At 41.8% G+C, this 27,644-nt stretch overlaps 1 protein-coding gene across 1 annotated transcript in view; it reads right to left on the bottom strand.

The window, feature by feature from the left end:
* LOC124127848 overlaps positions 1–22,694 on the bottom strand; it is a 29,126-nt gene extending 6,432 nt beyond the window's left edge. The window contains exon 1 of the mRNA XM_046491223.2: positions 21,671–22,694. The gene's annotated coding sequence lies outside the window, so the exon portion shown is untranslated. The remainder of the gene's footprint in view (positions 1–21,670) is intronic.
* Positions 22,695–27,644: the final 4,950 nt, after the last annotated feature.

Genomic DNA, 27,644 nt, shown 5'->3' with positions numbered 1-27,644 from the left:
CAACACTCTTCGGGCTTGTGTAGCTACAAATATCAACGAAAATACGTTTGACATTCAAAAGCGCTTACAAAGTGTTAGCGAATTTAAATGTATTGTAGACGTAGGTCTTCAAAGGGAGGTCGTCATTACTACGCAGTAGATCTTAGCTCCGTCAAAACTGTTAACAGAAAGTTAAGTGATATGATTTAGTCAAGATGGCCGCCAATGGCCGCCATATTTGTCTTTCGGTGATTCAACCTTGAACTAACCTACACGTTTGCTCGCCGTGACACTCCTACGCTGAGCGCCAATCGCCTTAAACTTATGCTTTCTAAAGGATGGAATTTTTAGAAATGAAAACTGTCCGGCTGACAGATGTAAAACCCGGGACTTGTCCGTGACACGTTTCGACCTATTCCATTCACCCGCCGAAAATGCAAAAACGTTAACGCCCGATGACGTAAGAGTCAGGTGAGCTAACCAGCAGATGCAACCGCTCAGTAACGTTTCTGGGCCACGTAAACAAGCTCGTTCTGTCTGTAAACCATCTCCAGTCAAGGGGTCCTGACGTTAATACATTGGTCTCCCAGTTAATTAAAGGGCACCGAACTTACCCATGTGACAAATGAGAGGTGAGAGATGCAAGAGCTGCAGCTTCAACATCCGTTGCTTCTTCATCCACAAAGACACCTTCAGCCACAATGGGAAACACACGGCTTACTTCTGGCGATCACATTCAACGCGTACGACATATATACCGTCAATAGAAAGTAAGGGATATTGAAAGTAATATACCTTTATACGAATATTCAAGGTGACAAGCATACGATAGGAACCAACCCAGATCGCTTGTGCGCATGCCTTACCTAAAAATCGAAACAGCATTCAAATAAATAGATTGCAAGTTTTTCCATGGCATTTGCTAAGCTAAACAAGCAAATATTTTGCGTTTATATTTCCAAAAACCTAAAGAACATATGTTATGTTTACTGATTGGATGAAAATGGAATGGACGGGCCAAGTGTTGAATTGTTGCGGTGAATGATTCCGCAATTCCGCATTATTGTCCACAGTATTTTGAGTGTTTATGATTAAATAAGCGGTCCGTGAAGTGACTTGTAAGAGTTTTTATAAACAAGTATTGACTTGAATATGTTTTTACCTTTATGGAGTAATATCGTTAATTATCGATGTGCACACCGTTCTCTACGTTAATACCTTCATAAAAGCAAAAACTATTGAAGTTAATTTATACTTAAATAAATAAATTGGAAGTGATTCAAAGGTATTTGAGTGGCTAACCAACCAATTTTGTTTGCGCTTATATTTCTATGTATCGAAAGAATTGGCCACGCCATCTAAAGAACGACTGTTTCCTGATTGACTGACAATAGCACGAGAGGGGCTTGTGTTGCATTAATAATAATAATAATAATAATAATAATAATAATAATAATAATATAGTTTATTAATGTGTCATGTGTACATAATACACCTGGCCATTATTGGCCTAAAAGACACCTAAAATTATACAATCAATAAAATACATAAATAAAATATTATAACTAACAATATACTCTGAAGGATATCGCTGATAGCGTACGGGTATTGTTGTATTTATAATTAGTTTTGTGTGTGTTGATGATTAAATAAACAGTCTGTGAAGATATTTATATTGACGTATTTATTTAAAAGAACTGATTTAAATATGTTTTTCGTAAATCCTACGCGGGTGAACACACTAAATTATGGAATACTGTAAGGGACATTCTCGCGAGAATGTCCCTTACAGTATTCCATACTAAACACATACACACAAACAATATTAAAGTCAGTTCTTAAATACCCGCATGGGTTAGTCGGAGGTTTAGTATGGTTGCACACTTCAAGTGTTGCCCGTTTCATACGTTCCTAAAGGGGTATAAAGGTGGGTGTAACAGAATGGCAAAGACGGGGGACGCTGGGAAAAGGATGTTTGAGAGACGTTGGAGTAATGGAGGCCGGAAAATCCAGAGCTACACAAATTGTGCAACAGTCCCATATCATCCAACTATGGCAGCGATACCGAGAACGGGCATCCGAGATGCTATGCCTGCCGACTCCGCACCAGTGCTCTGTAGTACATCTTCCCGAGGCAAGTTAAACTGACTTTAAAAAGTCCAGTTTCCACCCTTGCCGAACTAGGCTGGAATAACTTGGCTCGATCGTAGCGCCACCAGTGGCTATTACCAATTATGTCCCTTCTAAACCTCCCCTAAGGACCAATCAGATTCCACCTCTCGTATCTCTTGCGTTTGCTTCACACAAAATGGTTGCGCCCGGTCAGGACGATCTGATCGATAATTAATATCTATATGGTGATAAAACGGGTCTTACATCGCGAAATGCATCAAATCACGTGAGCACCTTGATTAAAAACATGAGAAGATTTGGAAAATATCTGCTGACAACGAGTTGGTGGTGCACATGATTTGCAAATCCTGCAATCGACCGAAATCTGCACGACAGTTTACGAACCGGATTTCAATTTCGGTGCGCGAATTTGATTGGACTATGCATAGACTCGTTCGTCCAGCCAAAATGTAACTCCATAATACCAGCCTAGTTCGGCAACGGTGGAAACTGGACTTTTATAGTCAGTTAACTCACTTGCCTAAAGGGGCCGTCACACCATGACGTTCTGGTCAACGTTCTCTGAACATTTCAATCGTTCAATTTTTGAGCGTTCTAGAATGAGGATGACACATCTGGCGTGTGATTAACATGTGCCTAACGCATGACTAGCGTGTGTCTAACGCACGAGAAGCGTGTAACAGCGACCAAGTAAGATACCCCTGAAAACCATTAGCGTGTGCTAACGTGCCACTGGCGCGCGACGAACGATTTGTCAACGTTAAACGAGCGTGTTGAGCGTGTGACTAACGTGTGAATAACGACAGAATAGCGTCTAGCTGGCGTGTTTGACTTTAGTCACACGCTGCCTGCGCTAGGGGACCGTTCAGCGGTCGTTGACAGGTCGCCAGTGAGTCGTTCAATGCAAAGCAAACGATTAGTAACAACCAAGTATCGCTAGAGTAACGACTGACTAACGATAGCCGAACGCGTGCAACGCTCGGCGAACGTTAGTAAAACGTTCCACGAACGTTCTTAAACGTTCTTCAGCGTTTAAAATTAAACGTTGAAGAACGCTGGTCTCAGTGAGAACTTTTGTGCATGTTCAAAACTTTTTTTCCGGACCAGCGTTCTCCGCCGATTCCCGGCGATCACCGACGTTCACTAGCGTTCACACAACGCTCTTCTGGCGCTATCCCAGCGACCATGGGCGACTACCAACGTTTCCTCAAACGTCATAGAACGCTGACCAGAACGTCATGGTGTGACGGCCCCATAAGGAAGATGTCTGTAGTACAACTCTCAGAGAACACGGAGACCCGCTTTAACACACAGACAGTTCATCCATGCGACCTTTGTGAAATGTCGACTAAAATACTGACTATTTTATGTCCGCGCTTCTGCATATAGTAAACCCACGAAGATCAGGGTTAGAATAGGTCTTCAGCAATCCATGCATGCTGTAAAAGGCGACTATGCTTGTAGTAAAAGGCGACTAGCGGGATCGGGTGGTCAGGTTCGCTGACTTGGTTGATGCATGTCATCGTATTCCATTTGCATGGAATGTCATATCAATCACTGGATTTTCTGCTCCAGACTCGATTATTTACAGACCGCCGTCATATAGCTGGAATGTTGCTGAGTATGGCGTTAAACAACAAACAAGACAAACAAAAAGCATATATTAGTAAATTGAGAAAACTGAGTTAGTGAGAATGGTTTTACGTAGCTTTTAGGAATATTCCAGCAATACAAATAGCAATGAGCAGTGAATTGAGTTAAACGCCGCTTTGAGCATTGTGTCAGTTATATAAAGACGCGTCAGGTTGATGAAGGGGGAAAGCTGGAAGTGATGCTGATCCTAGACGCTTACCCGCGAACCCAGGCATGGTGCTGACAAACCTAGACATAATCAAGGCAAATCTTGTTTCGAACCCACGACCATTGATTTCTGCTATGTCAAAAGGGCGTCTGTATATAGTACATTTGTGATATTCACCTGGGTACGTCCGTGTGAATGTGATATGTAAATATCTTTTGGACGACTACTCCAATATTGGCGATATGTATATATCAGATACATATACACGCTATAGTCATGGTCGCAGTGGACATTAGTGAGGCTATACAACTGCCTTGTCCGGCGGGAGGTCTAAGTATTTAGGCATGTATAAGATTCTCCATTCCCAGGGGAACAATTTGCACCGTTGACGCTATGAACCAGTCATTACATTAACCTAGTAAGCACTTATAACCATGGATACATTTAGATCCATAATAGGAGGATAATTGCATCATTACAATATGTTGACGACGTGAACATTTGAAATCAGTAGTTCAAAAGTACCAAAATATAGAAAAATATGCAATGACATTTTAAATTCAAAGTTTAAAACAATATACTTATAATGTCAAGTGTAAATATGCGCTATTATAATCCCGATACGAAAGTTAACTAAATGATCAGACTTGGGTACAAGAAGAACCCACCTCGTTCTGATGGTTCACTGAACAAATGATGACAGGAAAATTGTGTCGTTTACTGAATTACCTTGTAGTAGGTCCGGCGAGACGTGGCGTGGACGGCGCCATGGCGGCTAGTAGCACACGCAGTGTTCACTTAAGTATAAATATTTCAGAAAATGCACAAAGATATTATTATTTATTATTCTTGAAAGCTGTATCTAAATTTCATAATTGTTCAGAATGGGCTTAGACCCTCAGTAAAATCAGGGCTGTGCATAAAACTCTGCTGTGTGCTCAATGTCACTGGCTATGTCACTGAATATGCCCCTGTCCCCATTCAGTTAGTGACTGACTAAATATATCGCGAATTCGAATCACCTGGTGAAAGGGCAGGTTGGTTGGTTGTTGTTTTTTTGTTTAACGCCGCACACAGCAATATTCCAGCTATATGACGGCGGTCTGTAAATAATCGAGTCTGGACCAGACAATCCAGTGATTGACAGCATGAGCATCGATCCACGCAATTGGGATTGATGACATGTATCAACCAAGTCAGCGAGCCTGACCACCCGATCCCGTTTGTCGCCTTTTACGACAAGCATAGTCGCCTTTTACGGCAAGTATGGGTTGCTGAAGACCTATTCCTCCCCGGAATCTTCACGGGTCTGAAAGGTCAGGAAGTAGCCCTGAATCGTCGTTACAAAGAATAAAGAAATTGTTATCCATAAAAAGTTTCATGTCTTCAAGTTCTTCTAATTTTAAAATCTTTAAAAGTATTTACCCAATTTTTATTAATGATGGCTCCCTTAATAGAATTCAACCGCGGCAATGTAGGACAAGTCCATTTTGAGAACAGGTGGACTCAGTTTGGTATTTCCTGCATATTGCCACAGTCCCCGTGTCGATTACCTGTACCTCTTCTCCAAATACCAATTGTCATATCTCTCCCACTTTTGGATGCAATCGTTCGGTCACTGCGTTTATCTGCATAGCACAGCTTCATATAAGAAGACACTTCCCTCTAAAAAATAACCTTGTCCATTATATGACCACATCAAGATGCGATCGCATATTCGAATCACCTGAAGTGAGGTCATGATAGAACAATGTTTTATCGTGAAATAAACCACGCTTTGTTCTCCATTGTTCTTTGCGATTTATCGCGTAGCTTTCGAATATTTATCATCCAAAACTTGCTCCCACAGGAAATTGCATAACAATGCTTTGCAGACCATTGTGACGTCATGGCAACAATGACGTCACAATCAAATTGACATTACTAATGGCTCTAATTCTGAAGCTGTTAGCAGTATTTTTAACACTTAGACACTGCTTATTACTGTCTACCAACTGAAAAAGTTGGAAGAATGATGTTGGATGACATATAAAATCTCACCCTCGTGTCTTTTGATATTAAATATATCAACACTCGTTGATATATTTGATATCAAAAGACACGATGGTGAGATTCTCTCTTTATCGTCCAAAACTGGCTCCCACAGGAGATATCGCTTGGGTGAGATCAAGCGATATCTACACTGTAGATATCGCTGCAATGAAATTGCATCACAATGCTTTGCAGACCATTGTGACGTCATTGTTACCAAGACATCACAATCAAATGACATCACTAATGGCTCTGCCACTGAAGTTGTTAGCAGTACTTTTAACACTTAGACTCTGCTTATTACTGTCTACAAACTGAAGAATGATGTTGGATGATGTATAAAATTTCACCCTCGTGTCTTTTGATATCAAATATATCAACACTCGGATGAGATTCTCTCTATATACATACAATCTCTATGGAAAGAGAGTGAGTGAGTGAGTGAGTGAGTGAGTATGGTTTTACGCCGCTTTTAGCAATATTCCAGCAATATCACGGCGGGGGACACCAGAAATGGGCTTCACACATTGTACCCATGTCGGGAATCGAACCCGGGTCTTCGGCGTGACGAGCGAACGCTTTAACCACTAGGCTACCCGACCGCCCCTATGGAAAGAGAGACAGAAAACGACAAGCTCGACAACAGACCAATCCGGATTGCTGGCCCTTGTGCTGCCCAGCGCAATCATGGACCCTCTGCAGTTATTTACGTATATGGATATGCTGCACATTTATACATATATATATAAAATATCTCAATCTGTACATCATGATCTTTTATCAATCATTACCATAAATCACGTGGAACCCTACAACGGCGTCACTGGGACTGACACAAAACAAAACCCTTATACTTTTTTTAGTTTTAAACAATATCGCATTTCACTGTCACATCATAATTCTGTAGACCGCCTCCGTGGTCTAGTGGTAGAGTGTCCACCCGGAGAGCGGAAGGTCCGGGGTTCGATTCCCGGCCGCGTAATACCAAAAGACGTTAAAAGATGGTACTTGTTGTTACCCTGTCTGACGCTCGGCATTAAGGAGCTAAAACAAGGACTGGTCGGCTCGTAGTCAGTATACTGTGTCTGAGTGGGGTATTCATGTTAAAACTGCGGCATGGTATCTCAGTGTGCTAGCACTATAAATCGGCATCAGTCCGGACTAGTACAAGCAGCCACACAAACACACACACGTACATGCACGTCGCTATATAAGTGCAATAATCTTGGACGCGACGTTTAACCCCATTTCACCTCACCTCACCTCACAATTCCGTAGCTCCATGAGCATGTGGGTGTGGATACGGCGCAATATTAATACACGATTATTACTAGTCTGTTCGTTTTTTTGTTTTACGCCGCACGCAGCAATAATCCAGCTATATGACGGTGGTCTGTAAATAATCGTTTAAGGACCCGTCAATCCAGTGATTGACATCATGTGCATCGATCTACCCAATTGGGATACGATGACATGGATCAACCAAGTCAGCGAGCCTGACCACTCGATCCTGTTAGTCGCTTCTTACGGCAAGCATATTCGCCTTTTACGGCAAGCATGGGTTGCTGAAGACCTATTCTTCTCCGGGCCACAGATCCGAGTGACTTTTCCGTTACCTAGGATATATTGTAACACCATGCGGTTTGTTATAGTCAAAGGTACTGAGCTCTTGTACACACTATCCACTATTAAAATAGTCAGCGTGACACAAGACGCGTCTATTAACCTAGCAGTTCACTGAAGGATTGGCGACGACGACATTGGAGCCGGTACAGGCAGGCACTCCTGCAGTGGGAACCTGCAGACTAACACTGTCACAGAAGCCTATTGTAAGTAGCGGCTGCGGCCCTCGAGCTATTTGGAATCTAATCATGGTCCGTATATACAACTCAGATATGAAACTCAGGCGACACAGCTTCCAGATGTGTGAGTTTTAGTCACCGTTACGGTCGCAGCTAAATAATTATATACAAAGTATACGTCAGTCTGAAAGAGGGCTATCGTGGATCATGCACTTCAGTGTGGAGTAATAACGTCGGGATACCAACACTGACGAGTGATATTTGTATGTTAGGGATTGGGGGTCGGGGGTCGGGGGTTAGGGATCGGGGATCGGGGGTTAGCGGTCGGGGGTTGGGGGTCGGGAGTCGGGGGTTGGGCGTCGGGGGTCGGGGGTTAAGGATCGGGGGTCGGGGGTCGGGCGTCGGGGGTTTGAGATCGGGGGTTAGGGATCGGGGATCGGGGGTCGGGGCTCGGGGTTTAGGGTCGGGGGTTGAGCGTCGGGTGCCAGAGGTTGGGCGTCAGGGGTCGGGAGTCGGAAGATTGGCATCAGGGGTGAGGGGTCCGAAGTCGGGGGTCGGAGGTTGGACGTCGGGGGTCAGTGGTTGGGCGTCAAGGTACGGAAGTAGGAGGCTGGGCGTCAGGAATCGGGGGTCGGAGGTTTGGCGTCAGGGGACGGGTTTTGGGACCCGTGGTTTGAGACCGGGAAGAGGGAGTCGGGTACAGATGGTCGGGAATTGGTAGTCGAGAGTCGCAAGTCAGGAGTAGGGTCGAGTTCCCCGGAGGTCATACGTAAAGGGTACCATACGTCGTTGTGCAAAGTTGTGTAACATGGATCCGCTGATCGCGGGCTGGAAATCCTAGACTCGCCTTGACTTGTTCATTGGTTTCTGAGCACATTGTCCTTGTTCATCGGTTTCTCAGCACATTGTCCTTGTTCATCGGTTTCTCAGCACCTTGTCCTTGTTCATTGGTTTCTCAGCACCTTGTCCTTGTTCATCGGTTTCTCAGCACCTTGTCCTTGTTCATCGGTTTCTCAGCACATTGTCCTTGTTCATCGGTTTCTCAGCACCTTGTCCTTGTTCATTGGTTTCTCAGCACATTGTCCTTGTTCATTGGTTTCTCAGCACATTGTCCTTGTTCATCGGATTCTCAGCACCTTGTCTTTGTTCATCGGATTCTCAGCACCTTGTCCTTGTTCATCGGTTTCTCAGCACCTTGTCTTTGTTCATTGGTTTCTCAGCACCTTGTCCTTGTTCATTGGTTTCTCAGCACATTGTCCTTGTTCATCGGTTTCTCAGTATCCTGTCCGTGTTCATTGGTTTCACAAAAGTGGTAAACTGCATCCCTTTGGCGTCTACTCTAAGCCGTTTCACTCACTCACTCACTCACTCACTCACTCACTCGAGAATCATGCACATACAAACTACAAGACGAACCAGGAAATGCTCCTTTTTGTATTCACTCTTACCGTCGATGTAAGTCGATTATTATTCTAAGCCGAAGTTACAATGAAGGAAAGTTTCACAGTAGTCCTCGCTTGCTGACATTTTCCAATAAAGACAGTGTATTAGGAACGAAGACCCCCAACGTGAGTTCCCGCGAGGGAGGGATCAGGTGCGACGCAGGATCCAGCCACAAACACCTGTATGCTCACTGGGATCAGTAGCATCGTTATCTCACTGGGTAGTCACACTTCAAACGCAGCTTCCTTCACACATGCGCCGTGGAGATGTCAGCTCCCATTGAAAGGTCAATAACGAGGGGCTCTATTAGCCACCTATAATTAAGACCAGGCGGGTATGGCCTGGGTTAATATACAACACTACTTGAGGTAACGATGCACCCTGACACACACTGTGTAGCACACGTTGTGGATAGAAACGGAACATTCAATATCGTCCTGGTAGAGTAATTTATGATATAGTACAGTAGGTACAATGAACGTAGTCGTCTGTATGTTTATACACAACATGTACAGTACTTTTCAGCTAGGAAATATGGAACTGACATAACACCAAGACAATATAGTAGGTATATCAATGCTATTAGGAAGGTGATAGGGCAGAACATGTTTAGTTTCCAAAACGCGGGTCCTATAGAACTTGAACCACCTCCTGGAGTTCAAGGAATCAGACTTGCTGACACACCTTGTAAAAGTCAATTTTGGTATAATACAATCTATAATGTGTTCCAAGTTGCTAATGAAGATGTTTTTAAATGAAAAATTTTAAAGGACATGAGAATTGGAAACAAGTGTAAGCAACTGCAATTCAAAATTCTACACTAAATCATTCCTTGTAATCAGTATTTAAATAGAATTAACATGAAAGAAAGTAATGTATGTGAACATTGTGGTAGTATAGATACTGTTAGACATTACATGTTTTACTGTTCAAATGTATTACCCTTTGGATAGAATTCTTTAAGTGGGCGAAGGTTAATGTACATAATCAGATTGATGATAATTACAGAGATATTGTATTGTATGGTGTAGAAGGAGGCACAGAGGAGTGTACTTTGATGAATTATTTACTACTGCTAGCAAAGTATATTGTGTACAGATGTAAAGTAACTGAAACCGACTGCCTTTTTAGAATATTTAAAAGAGAACTAGAAATACAATACAAAGTACTACAGTATAACAATGTTAATCTTGCAGAAAAAGTAAATGTGTACTGGATAATTAGATGAGTATTATTGCTTTAAGCAACTCAAACCCAAATATAAACCTTGGTATGCCAGTCCACGAGGCAATGTACAGGGCCATGTAAAATCGTGGACAATTAACATGAATAAATGATGTCAAAAACAAAAAAACAAAAACAAAAACAAAAACAAAACAAACAAAAACAACCCAAAAAAAACAAACAGTATTTTGAAAGTTTGACACAGAAGTAGCTCAGCCTTTGGGTCACAAATCTGTGTTTTGGATGATTCATAGTGCGCGTCGAGTCGACATCTCGACCTTTCTGAACAGTGATTATGGATATCCTTGTAATGATTGACCACATTCATAATATTATGGCGGAGCATCTTGATCACAGTTCCTAAAGCACCAATAAAAGGAGTCTTGATACTTCCTGCTTTGTCCGATAACTCGCGATGCCACGTCCCACCCTCATTGTATTTGGTAACCAAACACACACATTTAACTTCCTTTGTAACATTTTTTCGTAGCATGCCATGTGTCACTTGTTGACGTAGCAGGGCGCTCCTCCCTGATACATTTATTGATGACCGGATTCCTGTCATGACAATGTAAGTTCACATGTACTCCGACATCTTCAGCAACCCATGCTTGCCGTAAAAGGTGACTATGCTTGTCGTAAAAGGCGACTAACGGGATCGCGTGGTCAGGCTCGCTGACTTGGTTGATGCATGTCATCGATCCCAATTGGGTGGATCGATGCTCATGCTATTAATCACTGGATTGTCTGGTCCAGACTCGATTATTTACAAACCGCCGTCATATAGCTGGAATATTGCTGAGTGCGGCGTTAAACAACAAACCAACCAATCAACCAACCATTGTCAACACCATCAAGAAATTCATAGATACGCTGAGTTCCAATAAGTTCGTGTTTTTGTTTGCAGGCATTGTCTTCTTTTGATACAGTTTCCGTCCTGATAACTTTGTGAGTGTTAGCTCCAATGAAAACAACATCAGTTAAACGAGAGTTTTTCCGTGTGGCATGGCGAGCGTCAGTGAGAATGTTAATTCCTTCCATATTCGGGTAGGTCACAATTTCTTCTAAAAGTGCATCCTCGCATGATTCACGACTTAAATCACAAACGACTCAGAAAAATGTCAAAGCATGTCAGATATGTAAGCTGAACCAAGTCTTCCAATGCCAGCTGCTTTCGCAAATCCGTCGTACTGATTGGGTAACATTCCAGACACAAGGTATCCATGACACATGCGAGAGTTTACCAAATATTTATTACCAAGATAGGGTGAACTGGGCCATATTATCACATGATCTTATTCACATCTGAAAGTAACATAGGCAACATGTCCAATTTGTGAGCATGACAAACTGTGCGAATAAAGTCGATCACAGAGCTTATCAAGAGCATTTTCAGAGGCACAAAACATCTTTTGATTGCATTCATCCGTATTTTCACACTTGCAGAATAAAGAATCACGAGTAAAAGATTCGTTAGTTATATTCCCATCATTTAAATCATCTGTTTGCACCGACTTGATCGACATTTTTCTCAATAAAATATGAGAAAGTATTATCGAGAAGTTGTTTGTTTGTCACAAGATTAGGGTTCCCTCTTCCAAGAAAAGTTTTGATTTTCTTTGCTTGTTCATAAATGAAATCAATCTCGTCTCAGTTTTCAGCTGAAAAGTTTTTCCTTGTGGCGAAGTTTTTCTCTCCGAATTTCTTCGTTTCACAGCTTCTGGATTGTCTTTTGAATATTTTCTCTTAATCCCGTTACCATCGGTAAACATTCTAGCAATACCTGCCATTTTTAACAATATTCGTCACTCCAGATAATTTTATACAGATCGGTTGCATAAAATCAGCAGACAACAAATAGAAAAAAGCGGGAAATTGGGCGTGGCTTATGTAACCCATAGGGGTGTGCCAGGTGACTTTCGCTTTTGATAAAAAGTTTAACTTTGAGACTTTTTAAAGAACCTAACTAGAGTTGCATATATTATTTCGTTTCCCACAAGTTTTGTTCATATAATACAAAAGTGGTCGGTTTTGGTTGTTTGAATGCAATGAATGCCAATAACCCTCCAGACCAACACAACCCATCCAACCCGTCGTGTATTAGACTACCCACCAACGCTTGGGTCACGCGACATAAGAAAAAGCTGACCAAAACAACGCGCTACCATTATTTTGAGGGTTTTAGAGGGTGCTTTCCATAAGTTGAAATTTTGATTTATGATGATTATCCATGCCTAAATATGCTTATTTGTAATGTGAAATGTTACTAATTCACGGTAAATAATGAAACATTCCTTAAATCGCTACAAATCATATATTCATCAAACTTTATAGGGTGTAAGATATCTTTCATATAATGAACTCTTCCAAATTCTACCGGTTTCTAATGGGTGTCCCGACCAAGAAATTTTGACAGGTCGCTTTCACGTTCGTTCACTGCTCATATATTTCAACGCTTTCATGATGCCTTCCAAGTTCACCATTACACTAAACGTTGATGAAAAACAAATAAGAAGCCATTCGAAGTTTATTCAATTACTCGGGATGGGATTACAATGCCGCAGAGCAGGAATATTCGTAAGTGTTCAGACGCGGGAAAGTGATGCAACGATTGACGAAGCCATGGAAGACATGTTGACTGATGCAAGTGTAGGCCCTAGATCAGTAGATGTCACCCGTGAAGAAAATTCGTAAGAGGAACCCCCTAATTTTATTGATGCTGAGGATGGGGTTGTACGTTTTAGATTGTGATCTGAATGTCAGTATCGACGATCGTTTCCAGGAAATTCAGGAATGTGCATTTTGTTTTTGCCGCCCATGTGTGACAACATTTCCTCAAAGATGGCTTGGCCGAGGCTCCGCCCCTCACGACAGAAATAGTGGGGTTCGCAGGACTGTTTACAAGAACTATTGGACGATGTTTGACAGAAGGAATGCTTTCAGGAATCATCGAGGGATCTTTTCAAGACTGTTGACTCGTGACTGTTTGTACGAAACTGTTGATGATAACTCGGACTAGTGTGCGCCGTGAAATTATGCCTGATTGTGTTTTGAACCATGCATGTGTTCGTGGATTCAAATACATTGTATATTCCGAATATGGATTATATTGAACATACGTGGTGATAAATATGCTCAATAAGTTAAAAGGTAAGACGTCTCCTGAAGTAAACATCAACTAGATTTATTCATAACATGCATATTTCTATAAACAAGCACTGTCTACATATTTCAAATTGATCATCTTATTTGTAGAAATCGAATCAAGAATTGCTTCATATTTTGTAGTAAACTGTTTATTGGCATGTCCACCAAAGATGATAGATTTGTGTATAAATAAACTACATGTTGCCGTCATTATGACTTTTATTTATTTTGTATAAGTTAATTTGTAAAGTCCCTTTTACAATGTTTTCGCGAAATGCGGTGCCGTTTTCGCCAGAGAAATCGGTGACTTTTTGCTGAGGTGCCGTTTTAGCCTGCACCCTTTACTATGACTAGATACCCGTGAAGATCCGGGGTAGAATAGGTCTTCAGCAACCCATGCTTGCCGTAAAAGGCGACTAATGGGATCGGGCGGTCAGGCTCGCTGACTTGGTTGATGCATGTCATCGTATCCCAATTGCGTGGATCGATGCTCATGATATTAATCACTGGATTGTCTGGTCCAGACTCGATTATTTACAGACCGCCGTCATATAGCTGGAATATATCTGAGTGCGGCGCTAAACAACAAACCAACCAACTACAATGATTAGACCCGTCGTGTTTGCCCTTTTGGCGAATAAAAGTGAAAGAAATATAAGCAAACTGTTTCAGTAGCTAGATCTAGTTATATTTTGTTTGGAATTCCCGACTGAAACTAGATCTAGATATATTTTATTTGGAATTCCCGTGCCAGAAGTTGTTGGGTCTGACTCACAGATTGTTTCATGCGGATGTGATATTTCAATGTAAATCAAAATAGTTTCCATTCTGACATTTGTAACTTCACAACATACCTGCATAAAACAATCGTAAACTGTATATGGGTATGTGTTTTTATATCGTGTGACTTTTGTTACATTTACTGGTGTAGGGCAAATCTGCCTGCCAAGATTTGGATGTGAATGTTGTCTCGTTCTTTAGCTATTCAAGATTTTGGGTCACCGATTACTCGCTGACCGATCATCGCAACGTCTGTCAAACACTAAGATCTCGCAAAATACCGCGCTATCTCAAGTCCGGTTGGGCTTTAAATTTCACTCGACACATGGGATATCCTCGATATATCAGCGTGATGTGGAAGATGAACCGAAGTTGACCCCCCCCCCCCCCCCCCCGGTTGCCTAGAAGACCGACCGTTGTTTCAAGTAATGAGTAATTGCCTCCATGTCTGTTTTATTGTTTAACGCCGCTCTCATCAACATTCCAGCTATATGACGGCGGACTGTAAATAATCGAGTTTACAATCCAGTGATTGAGATCATGAGCATCGATCTACGTATTTGGACTATGATGATATGCATCAAACAAGTCAGCAAACATGACCACTCGATCCCGTTGGGCCCTTTCACGACAAGTATGGGTTGCTGAAGACCAATTATGACAGGAAGTTCGCGTTGCCTTTGTAATTACAGCAATAATATACTCTTACATCGAGGTACATCATATACTATATCAGCTGGCAGAGAAAGAAAGTAGTGTTTGAACTTCTACTTGGATAACAGTGCTTGGACTGCCAGTTTCCTGAAGCTAGCCCCTTTGGCATTTCTAATTAATGGTAGGGTACCGACCGACATGCCTACAGAACAGGGTTACGTTGTTTTCTATCGGGAAGAATATCGCCAAATCTGAAACCAGTCTTGTAGATTTACATGTAGAGGACATAGACTTGCAGCGGTCAACTGAACTTGTTTTGAATTGGTACTTGTACGCTGGTGCATCGCGCTTCATGGAGCACTAGCTCGAGGGAAATGACCCCCCCAAATTTTTTTTGAGTTATCAGTTGAGAAACACATATTCTACTGTAAAAGACGTAAAGTTTAGTTGGGAACGATATAGTAGAGACTCGACTTAGTAGTAACCCTCTAGCAATAGGTTCTTGTTTGTTTGTTGTTTAACGACGCACTCAGCAATATTCCAGCTATATGGCGGTGGTCTGTATATGATCGAGTCTGGACCAGACAATCCAGTGACTGACATCATGAGAATCGATCTACGCTATTGGGATACGATGACATGCATCAAGCATGTCAGTAAGCCTGACCACTCAATCCCGTTAGTCGCCTCTTACGACAAGCATGGTTTACGGAAGACCAATTATAACCCGGATGTTCAAGGGGTTGGCCCTTTGAAATTAGGCAATAATATACTCGTACATTGAAGTACATCACATACTATATCAGCTGGCAGAGAAGAAAGTAGTATTTGAACTACTCGGATAACAGTGCTTGGACTGCCAGTTTCCTAAGGGGTACCCCCCTTTAAGGCTGTCTGTTGCGATGTCTAATTAATGGTAGGGTACCGACCGACCGACCGACATGCCTACATAACAGTGTTACGTTGTTTTCTATCGGGAAGAATATCGCCAAATCGGAAACCAGTCTTGTAGATTTGCATGTAGAGGAGATAGACTTGCAGCTGTCAACTGAACTTGTTTTGAATTGGTACTTTAACGCTTGTTTGTTTGTTGTTGAACGCACAATCCCTTATAATCAGTCCATAGTTCTCGCTATCGCTGAACAAAGATCTGATGACATCCCAGTAGGGGTCACGTCAGAACGACCTTTCATCTGACCAATCAGAGCGTAGCTTACCAGATCATGAAAGTGACAGTCTGAATGAGTTTTCTAAACATGCAATCTCGAAACATTTAACACGGGGTATTCCGAACAACATTTACGGGCTTTATGACTGAATCCTTACAATTTAGGGAATCTGTTAGCCATCCCAGAATGTTCTTTTGTTCAGTTTCAAATTTTTAATCGAGATATTTATCAAATGTGTTTCGGAGCGTAGTCGCCAGTTTAAAACTAGTGCCGTAATGTACGAGAAATCTGCTTTCCGATTGGCAAATGTCGACTTCTTGTCAGTCATTCCATTGGTAGGTCAAAGTTCGCGAAAGGTTGGCCTGACGTGACCCGTAAAGGGGTGTCCTCAGATCTTTGTTTAGCGGTAGCGAGAACCAGCGGTAGAAACTAACAGTTTCAGTCCATTAGTCCTTATAATGATAACATATAGCAAAACCCTTAAAAATGGCAAATTTCTACTAGTCCTTATGATACCTTTACTTTTGGGCAGTTTGGCAAGGACTATAGGACTAGTACCAATTTCTAACCCTGGAGAACTAAGATCTAAATTTAATGAGATTGTTTAACGCCGCACTCAGCAATATTCCACCTATATGACGGTGGTCTGTATATAATGGAGTCTGGACCAGACAATCCAGTGACTGTCATCATGAGAATCGATCTACGCTATTGGGATACGATGCCATGCATCAACCAAGTCAGCGAGCCTGACCACCCGATCCCGTTTGTCGCCTCTCACGACAAGATTTTAAATACATACGTACAGACTTATCGCGAAGTGTTAGAGGGTCACATATAACTTTTACGATGTGACTCGTGAAGATTCGGGTTAGAATAGGTCTTCAGCAACCCATGGTTGCCGTAAAAGGCGACTATGCTTGTCGTAAGAGGCGACTAACGGGATTGGGTGGTCAGGCTCGCTGACTTAGTTGATGCTTGTCATCGTATCCCAATTAGTGTTGCACGCTTTAGTCAACAGTACAACGGTATTGATATTACAACAGCTGTCTGTTTAACATCAGCAACGATCTAGACCGTCGGGGTTCGATGACACAAAGTCAGCATGCATTCCAAGCAGAAGCTATTGGGTCTGTAACGAAGCCCGAGCGGAATCAGTGGCCATGAGCGCCCAATTTATATTCAGCTATTACTGGCCCCTCTAAGCAGGTGAGACAAACCTTAAACGAATTCCCCGACATCGCAACGCCGGTAATGCGTCCGATGTGATGTGTGTGTGAGGCTGACGAAACATGGGAGGTAGTGTTATTATCAGGCACGGCGTTGTCGGCTCCGTCGCGTTCTTGTGGACCATTTCCGCACTTTCAACATAATCAGTGGTGTAGAGATGGACTTGCTCACCGCTCCGAGTTTATACACAACGCCTATATTGGGATCCTTCTACATAACAAAGGTTCTTGACATTAACCGCGAGATGGAATGCATATGGGAATTTAGAGACTATCTTCAAATACCTCATGTACTTTCACTGAACTACAATTTGTACATTCTGACTTGGGGTGGGGGGGGGGGGGGGGGATTTACGGGGATGAGAGCAGTTTCAGCTGCTATATAACTATGCTCATCATCAGTTAATCCCGCACCATGACTGTGTTGTATTTTATGAAAACACAACCATATAAACATAAAAGCAAGTCTAGTCGGATCTAGCCAAGTTCTAGCCAGCTCTATTTCACAAATAAGCATCAGGAGAATTATTTTAGAAAAAAATATTTGTTTTTATTTTAGAGGAGAGAAATGTATTGTGTAATAAAAGACTTCAAATCATCGACTGAAGCATTTCATTATTTCATTGAATAGAGTACGAAACACTGCAATCGCCCGGATTAACGACTATACAGATTAACTAATATCTGGATTAAATATTCAACAGTGTCGGAGAAGCGAGGTTTTGTGTATGGAGACGTTCCCAACAATTAACGACCGCCTCCGTGGTCTTGTGGTAGAGCGTCCGCCCGGAGAGCGGAAGGTCCGGGGTTCGATCCCGGGCCGCGTCATACAAAAATACGTTAAAAGATTGTACTTGTTGTTACCCTGTCTGGCGCTCGGCATTAAGGGGCTAAAACAAGGACTGGTCGGCTCGGAGTCAGTATACTGTGTCTGAGTGGGGTATTCATGTTAAACTGCGGCATGGTATCTCAGTGAGCTAGCACTATAAATCGGCATCAGCCCGGACTAGTACAAGCAGCCACACACACACATACACGTGCATGCACGTCGCTATATAAGTGCAATAATCTTGGACGCGACGTTAAACCCAATTTCACCTCACCTCACCCAACAATTACCGTCACTAAAGCGGAGTTTTCAGATTAACGAGGTGTCGTTATATGTGCTTACTGCCTTTACATGCGTCACCAGGTTTTATCTTCCGTCAGATATTCTATAATCTTTCACCTATCTCTGCTTGCTTCACAAAAACAGTAAAACGCTTTAATATTGTTCAAGTCGGTGCAGGTAGGACAATGACCTGCACTTTCACCCCAAACGGTACAGTCTGTGGTTATTTAGTTCGTGAGTCATACACAGCTCTCAACGTCATCACCGCAAAGATAATTAATTACTATATTTGCTGGCCTATAATCGCTATTTCCCTGAGAGCCAATTTGAATGAGTAATCACTTTGTTAGGACTTACAAATGTATCATTGTCAATGACATCCTGTTTTACAGGATATTGCTATTTCATGGAAAGCGTTATTCTCATCTTCTGTCATGATATATGGATTCTAGAACTATGCATGGCCAACTCCAACATAATTCTAGTTCAGAGTAAGGAGGTCATTTTGACGCATAGCATCTTGTACAGTAGGCCGATGAACATACAGATGGGCAATATTCTTGTATTGTACACCAATGAACATACAGTTTGGCAATATTCTTGTATTGTGCTTCCATGAGCATACAGTTCGGCAATAGTCGTGTACTGTACACCCACGAACATACAGTTGGGCAATATTCTTGTACTGTACACCCACGAACATATGGTTGGGCAATATTCTTGTATTGTACACCCATGAACATAGTTTGGCAATACTTTTGTATTGTACACCCATGAACATATAGTTGGGTAAAATTCTTGTATAGTACACCCATGAACATATAGTTGGGCAATATTCTTGTATTGTGCTTCCATGAGCATACAGTTCGGCAATATTCTTGTACTGTACACCCACGAACATACAGTTGGGCAATATTCTTGTATTGTACATCCACGAACATATAGTTGGGCAATATTCTTGTATAGTACACGCATGAACATAGTTTGGCAATACTTTTGTATTGTACACCCATGAACATATAGTTGGGCAATATTCTTGTGTTCTACAGCCACGAACATATGGTTGGGCAATATTCTTGTATTGTACACGCATGAACATAGTTTGGCAATGTTTTTGTATTGTACACCCATGAACATATAGTTGGGCAATATTCTTGTGTTGTACACCCATGAACATACAGATGGGCAATATTTTTGAATAGTACACCCATGAACATATAGTTGGGCCATATTCTTGTATAGTACACCCATGAACATACAGTTGGGCAATATTCTTGTATAGTACACTCATGAAAATATAGTTGGTCAATATTTTTGCATAGTACACCCATGAACATACAGTTGGGTTATATTCTTGTATAGTACACTCATGAAAATACAGTTGGTCAATATTCTTGTATAGTACACCCATGAACATACAGTTGGGTATTATTCTTGTATAGTACACTCATGAAAATACAGTTGGTCAATATTCTTGTATAGTACACCCATGAACATACAGTTGGGTAATATTCTTGTATAGTTCACCCATGAACATACAGTTTGGCAATATTTTTGTATTGTACACCCATGAACATACAGTTGGGCAATATTCGTGTATAGTACACCCATGAACATACAGTTGGGCAATATTCTTATATTGTTCACCCATGAACATACAGTTGGGCAATATTCTTATATTGTTCACCCATGAATATACAGTTGGGCAATATTCTTGTATTGTACACCCATGAACATACAGTTGGCCAGTATTCTCGTATGATACACCCTCGGTATTCACCATCACCTACAGTTAGACATACACAGCCGTGGACATACCTCGAGTAAATATTCGCTCGATACTGGTGTGAACAAATTGTTTTTCTCGTATAAACTTGATCTAATAACAACTACTTACAAACATTATCGTCTGTAAATATTTTCAGATGATTAGTGACCAGATGATTTCGCCTGAAGTTCGAAGATATTATATGTATCGGATAAAACACGCCTTCCTCGGACGTTTCCCTCGCTCGCGGTTTTACATTTGCAACAACAAAAATCCAAAATATTCCAGACCAAATAAGAAAACGTCGACATACCTTATAGTGAAACAATACAGTGTATCTCGGTATAAACGAAATTCGCTCAAAGCGTGCGAGAGAAAAACCACGTGCAGCATGGACTAGCTGGAGTCATGACATGTTACATTTAACAACTTCTCATCACCTGCCTCGGTAGCACAGTGGGAAAACAGGTTACAAAACACGGTATGTGGAGTTGCAGGTTCGATTCACGTCATGTAATTGTCATGTAATTTTTTTGTTTTGTGTGACTTTTAACCAATCATCAAACAGAATTGTGTTCACATCAAGAGGCATGTTTATAAAACGTTAACTGTAAAACCTAGGTATTACAATTGAAATGTAACACTTCAAAGCAAGTTTAGCGGTTATCTATTTCAAAACCTAGGTTTGGAAGACAACCGCGTCAATCCCTGGGCTTGGAAGATGAGCTGGTTACTAGGTTTATCCGATGTTGTCAGAAACATAATGCAATTCTGGATGACACGGTGATAGTTTATGAGCCGAGATAAACGCATAACGCAACGTTTGTCATTATTACGAGGTATCACAGAATAACATACTTGTGCATAAGCTATCCTAATGCTAGCGCTATACACTAACGCACATATTCCACATCAATATCCACAGTTGGCGCCAAGCATGGTAATCTTATATCAGATTATTTATCAAAGAAAATAGATATTTGTTATATCGTGTACACTCAATAATCGCGGCCCCTAATTTTGAACCGAAGGCGTCCGCGGCAAACAACAGTAGTATATCACAGGGATACGTAGCCTTGCTCATAGGCTGTACTGAATAATAAGTCCATGGGTGTATTGTAATCTATCCCTATTATAGGCAAGTCTAGATAAGCGGACAGTAAGGATTCCAGTCTCTTATAGGGACAACTTATTCTTATTATTTACATAATCTAGAAATTATGTTTTAAACTTGTAATTTTTTGCCTTAGAGAGTTGTGCAAGTCTGAGGAATACGTTGTACAACATTTTTTTATTGAACCATGTATTCTACGAGGCTGAAGGCCTCCTTTTAAAATTTTGTTTTGAAGAGCTTTGTAATCCCGTGAACATATAAACAACGACATCGTGTCTACCCTACCTGTAAGTGTGTTGTCTGTGGTCAAGGGAGGGGTCAGGCCGATGTACGCCAGCTGTCTCCGTCCAGCTGACAACTATGGTAAATGTCAGAAGTCTCAGACATAAGGTACCGGTCAAAGTTGAGGCTATCTGTCTTCTCCGCTTGACAGGGAGGTCACGCTTCACTGGACCGTGACCTGTCTGGGACTTGTCTCGACACAGTCGGTCACGAAAACGCAGGAACCTACAGGAGCCACCAACCAGAGACCATTTCCGATATCGGGGGACCATGTACTGATATGGGCTCGGCTGGAACAGCAATCTACAGAGACATCAAACTGGTCGTAATCTGCCTGCACTCCAGAAATCTCTTCTCATGTCTTTCAGCGACTGTTTCGTCCCTTGATATAACGGTTAAGATGTGATGCCCTTCTCAGACCGTCAGGAACTATTTCCACACATACCTACATGCAACAGCTAGACCTCTTTCAAGGTTGAAAACCTCCAGGCAATGACAGTTGTTCTAGAGAAGCACGTATACAAGAAATACCATTTCAGCCAATCAGTATTCTCGTAAATAAGTTCCATAATGAATTATTTAAAGTAAAACACTGCGTGCGCTCTGATCCCGTGGTGGTTGAACGATGTGGGAAACAAGCACTTGTCTGACGGTTGCCCGCAGGAGGTGTAATTGCTCACAACAAATCCGCATCTCGTGTGGAGATGGAGCTACGATGGCCCGCTAGTTAGCACTACTGGGAGAGGGAGCAGGACTTCAGGTTGTGAGCGCATTTGATGACAGCCTCAGAGCCGCGCGCGGGTCTGTGGGACTCGGCTAGTACGGACTCACGGTACAAGTGGTCATGGCTGTGTGACGAATACCATCCTGCTCCATGATAGGAAGTTACGAGAATTATAGCCACATGCTGGTTCGTGGTAAATCTGTGTATCACATTACCGCACGAGTTAAAGTTCATCGGAATTCAATTAGCTCTGTCCTTGTGAATGAGTAGAGGCGTGAAACGGTGTACACTTGTCATCAGCGTGAAAAAAATCCAAATAGTTACATCCTCGGCAGTGATATACCTTTGAACGAATGGCCCTGATAAACCGAGAAAGAGCCTATCTAGTAGAATCTGATGCATGCGGGCTGGCGTGTCATTCACAAATGTTCCTTCATCGACTGATGCTCTTCCTATACCCCTCCCCCGTCCCCCCCCCCCCCCTCATCCTTCCCTCCTCGACATGTGGGAAACATTCTCACGCAAATCCGTCCTATTGTAACCAGTGTAGATGCCGGACATTCAGACTTGAGGAGAAGACTTCCGTATTATTGTAATTTCACGAGAGTCGGTCTGTGTGAAAATATACTTCTACTGCATGTACATGTCTGGCGTCACGGGCGTCAAGTGGATCGTGTTCCTTTGAGATACAGTTGCTGCAATGAAATGAAAATAGTCTCGTCTCGTCAACATGTATGTTATACGAACACATAGCTACAGAAAGGTGGTCCGAGTAGGCAGGGACATGAATTCCCCCCCCCCCCCCAACGTCGGACACCCAGTGATTCGAGCTATTGCTGTTGCTTTGAGTTTGTTCGGACCAACTGCACTCGAATTCTAAGACTCATAATCAAATATATTCTTAAAACAATTCCGAGACATATTATTTCCTTAATAGCAATTACGTAATATACACATGCTGAAGATTGGTGTCATGTGCGTGCATTCCTGCCTACGCTGTCAAAGTTTAGTTTTTTGAATCTATTCTCTAGGGTCTGGCACCCTAGAGAATGAATAAAAAAACACCAAATCCGACTCAAGCCTAGAATTATTTTGGCAAGTGTTGATTGCCTCAGCTCTGAAATTAAGCATTGGATTTTACTTTTTATTTTGAAAATAAAATATGGTTTAAATATATTCTTTTTGTAATAATATAACTATTTTCTGGTACTAAATTTTAGTTTGTGTTAGTTTATGTTTGTTTGCTGTACGAGTTTGCGTGTGTGTGCCATGATTGCTTAGCGATCTGTTCAAGCTGGTTGAACTTGATTCACATTGACATAATCCAGTCTAATGATTATTCTACTTGGAACCACAATACACGGCTAACCCTCTTAATGTTATATTGTTTAAAAATGTGTTTTTGACAAAGTTACAGTCTCTAAGGCACTTAGTTTAAACCGTAATTTCTAGATTTGAACAGGTTGTCCCTATAAGAAACTATCATCCTTAGATTGTCCACATATCTTAGGAAAACACTATTTGAGTATTTCAGCTTTGCTTTCACCAATATTCAAAGAGACAATCAAATCTAAATTCAACTCCCTCTTCAAGGAATCTCTTCAAGATGTAAATACAACAAGAGGCACAGGAAACAAACTTAGGACATATAGGATAGTTAAAAATGAAATAAAATTAGAACCCTATCTCAGTCACTGTAAAGTAAAAAAATATCGAGTTCACTTTTCTAAACTAAGATTAAGTAACCATAAATTAAATATTGAACTTGGAAGACACACAAAGCCACCAACCCCACTACATTAGAGGCTATGCTCTACATGTTTAATCATTGATAACGAAAAACATTACTTACTTCACTGTATTAAACACACTCGAGAAAGAAATATACTATTTGAAAAACTATCCAGACAAAATGTAAATGTAAATGTCCACAGTCATGAAGACAAATTATTTCAATACATCCTGTCAAATAATGAAGCAGTCAATATCAACTGCATTTGTTTCCACATCTATAATTTCAAACAATAAATACCCCCTCATAATCAACCGTTGACATTTTATGTATAAAAATATGTAATATTGATTATTTTGTTTTTGTATGTGTCTACAGGAATGTAAATTATGTTTGTCTGTATATATGTATATATAACTCATAATGTCTTGTCTTTTAAAATTGCATCTGTCCCGTAATGGAACGTTTCTGCAATAAATATTATCTTATCTTATCTTATCTTATCTAGACTTGCCTATTAGGAGGATAGATGTACTACACATCCATGGACTTATCTGTCAGTAGAGCCTTGGTGCAAGGCAGGCAAAAGTCAGTTTTGCGTATTGCCAGCTGTGTGTACAAACTGTCTTCACCACGTGGATGCCTCCCACCCTGTTGCCACCGACACCGGCCGGTGATTGACAGAAGGATCCTACAAGACGGCGTGAGTACCAAACAGCGTGTAGTGTTACATGCCCCTGAGCCGCTGATACAGTGATGTCACTGACGTTTACACATCACCGCAACCAACACGCCCGTGGGCCATTCCACTTGTGACAGTCGATGGCCATCGACATGACCAGATGACAATCAGTGTTGATGTCAAGGGTCTGATCCGTTTCAGTTTAACCGTCCAAGACCGGAACCTAACCCCTGTCGGAGAATTAAGTTGTATCACTACTGCGTCTTCAGTTGTCGCTATTAACACGTTATCTCAAGGAAATATGCCGGCTGAGAAACTCCAAATGTTTCGATTGCGGGTCATTTCCTTTATGAATATCACGTTTTATATTTATGAGTGGTGGTTAGACTAAAGGTGCCTTCATACGACAAACTTATGTTTGTGGATTTATGTTTACACACATAAGTTTGTGTATGAACAATGCGAAAAAAAGTTTGATAACTGGTTTGTGAAGCAAGGTCGACTGGTGGCGAGAAATAGAATCGATCTCTTCTCATCAAAACTTTAATTGGCGATATTTTAGTGTTTTCGAACTTGATTTTGACCTGAGAATGGTTGTCAAATATCAGATGCTGTGTACATACCACACGATTTTACTTACATCTGCTACAAAATGGAATTCGCATTTAGAAGTGAAGAGAAAGTAACTAATTGCAACACATATTTGTCGTGTGCCAACACGATTGAGAAACGTCTAAGAGTTAGGCAACTTATGTTGCCCGTGTGAAGTCACCTTAACTTATAATCTTTAAAATATTCTATTGCACAAGACATGTCTCTCTTTAGACTAACACGGGTGGCCCAGTCGCCTAAGGCGCCGCGATTCGCTGTGCAGAGCTGCGTGCTTTGGGGACGCCAGAAACCTATGATTGTGGGTTCGAATCCCGGTTCGCCCCGATTATGTTTCTAGGTTTGTCAGCACCATACCCGTGCTCGTGGGTTTCACCGAAGTGGTAAACGTCTGAGACCTGCATCACTTTGGGCTTTCCTCCCACATTAAGCTGACACGCCGCTGGAATAACTGGAATACTGTTAAACGCGGCGTTAAACCCAACTCACTAACTCACTCACTGATTTCTTGATCGCTATGTATTGTTGATTTTCATCCACAGTAACACGTAAGCCCTCAACTAGTGCTTTACAGCTGTATTTGTGATCTGTTTGGGAATGCGTCGTCTACAAGCCGATGAACACGTAGGGCATTTTCAAACTGGTAGAACTCAGCTAGATGGAACCAATATTTCAATGTGTCTCAGTCTGCGATTTGCAGACTTTCGAACATGTTTCCACAGACACACAATGTTAATGATCGGCCCCGCACAGGGCGCCCTAGGTCAACAGCATCATTCCTGGATCGATTACACAGAAACCATGCAGACTTTAACCTGTATCAAGCCCAAACAGTCAATCAAACCGCTGTTCACTAGCGCCAGACCACCGACGTTCAATTCTGCAGGCAGCTAATCTGCATGCTCGGCGACCACATGTTAATTTACAACGTTAACAAATCAACACATTCTAGCCAAACGCCAATGGCCAATTACATATATCACAACTGCGTAGATCGATGATCTTGATGTCTATCACTGGATTGTCTGTCATTCACTTGTGAAGTTGATTATTATTTACCGCCGTAATATAGCAGTCAAACCCTCTGACGTTTCTCAATGCATACTAAAACGCTGAGTTCAAGATTAAAGGGTATAAATGATCAGAAAGAACGCTTCTGTATGTATTCGTGCTAGGGAATTCCCAGGGGTTCCCCCAGGAATGTGGAAGTAGTCCGTCAGTGTTTACGTCATTTCAAAAACACCGTCTCGTGAAAAACGTATGAATGTCAAATTGTGTCGTTCATACATTTATGAACGTCAATTTCGCGGGCATGTGACTTACCTCTAGTCCAATGGGAAAGCCGTATATCGTGTAAACTTTAAATAAAAAAAAATACAGGGTTTTGGTTAGATATTATCATAACCATATAGCGATTTGATTGTGCATAATACTTCTAGGTCATAACCGTGTAATGTACACGTAAATGTTTGTTACAGCCATGGGACAGGATGCCAGCAACTATGGCCCCAGTCGGACATATGGACAGACAGCAACAGCAGGTGCCCCTGCTGGTGGAGTATACAGTCAGCCAGCCCACAAGTCAAGGTAGAGACTTGTCTCAATATGGTCTCAATAGGAGGAACTAGCACTAGTAAAAAAAAGACCTGTGAAGATCCGGGGTAGAACAGGTCCTCAGCAACTCATGCTTACCGTAAGAGGCGACTACCAGGATCGGGTGGTCAGGCTCGCTGACTTGATTGATGCATGTCATCGTGACCTGATTGTGTGGATTGATGGTCATGATGTTAATAAATGGATTCTCTGGTCCAGACTTGATTATTTACAGACCGCCTCATGTGGCTGGAATATTGCTGGGTGCGGCGTTAAACAACAAACGAAGGTGATATCCTGAAGCACTAACCGGCCTGCGGGGCAGAGGGAAACGACAAGCACTCATAACTTACCGAAATTATCTCAGGCAGATTGACACTGATTTGCTCAACGTGAAAATTGATATTATTCAAGGGAGCAAATCCCTGCAATTTCTATCATTATTTAACACCGCATGCGGCCATCGCCGGTAATTTTCTGGCGTTGGTAAACTGCGACTTCCTGTCATTGTACCCTCTCCTGTGTCCCCGCACCGACCTCCCTCATCCACTGGGGCAGCTGGAGAAGTGACGGACGTGTTCTGTGTGACAATATCTCCACCATCATCGACGTCACCCAGCATCATCACGCCTCGTGT

Source organism: Haliotis rufescens, unplaced genomic scaffold (genome assembly GCF_023055435.1).
Source record: "Haliotis rufescens isolate VD_foot unplaced genomic scaffold, xgHalRufe1.0.p SCAF_3, whole genome shotgun sequence".
Classification (NCBI taxonomy): Eukaryota; Metazoa; Mollusca; class Gastropoda; order Lepetellida; family Haliotidae; genus Haliotis; species Haliotis rufescens.
The sequence above is the reverse complement of the archived record's forward strand: the minus strand, read 5'-3'. Positions and strand labels throughout refer to the sequence as shown.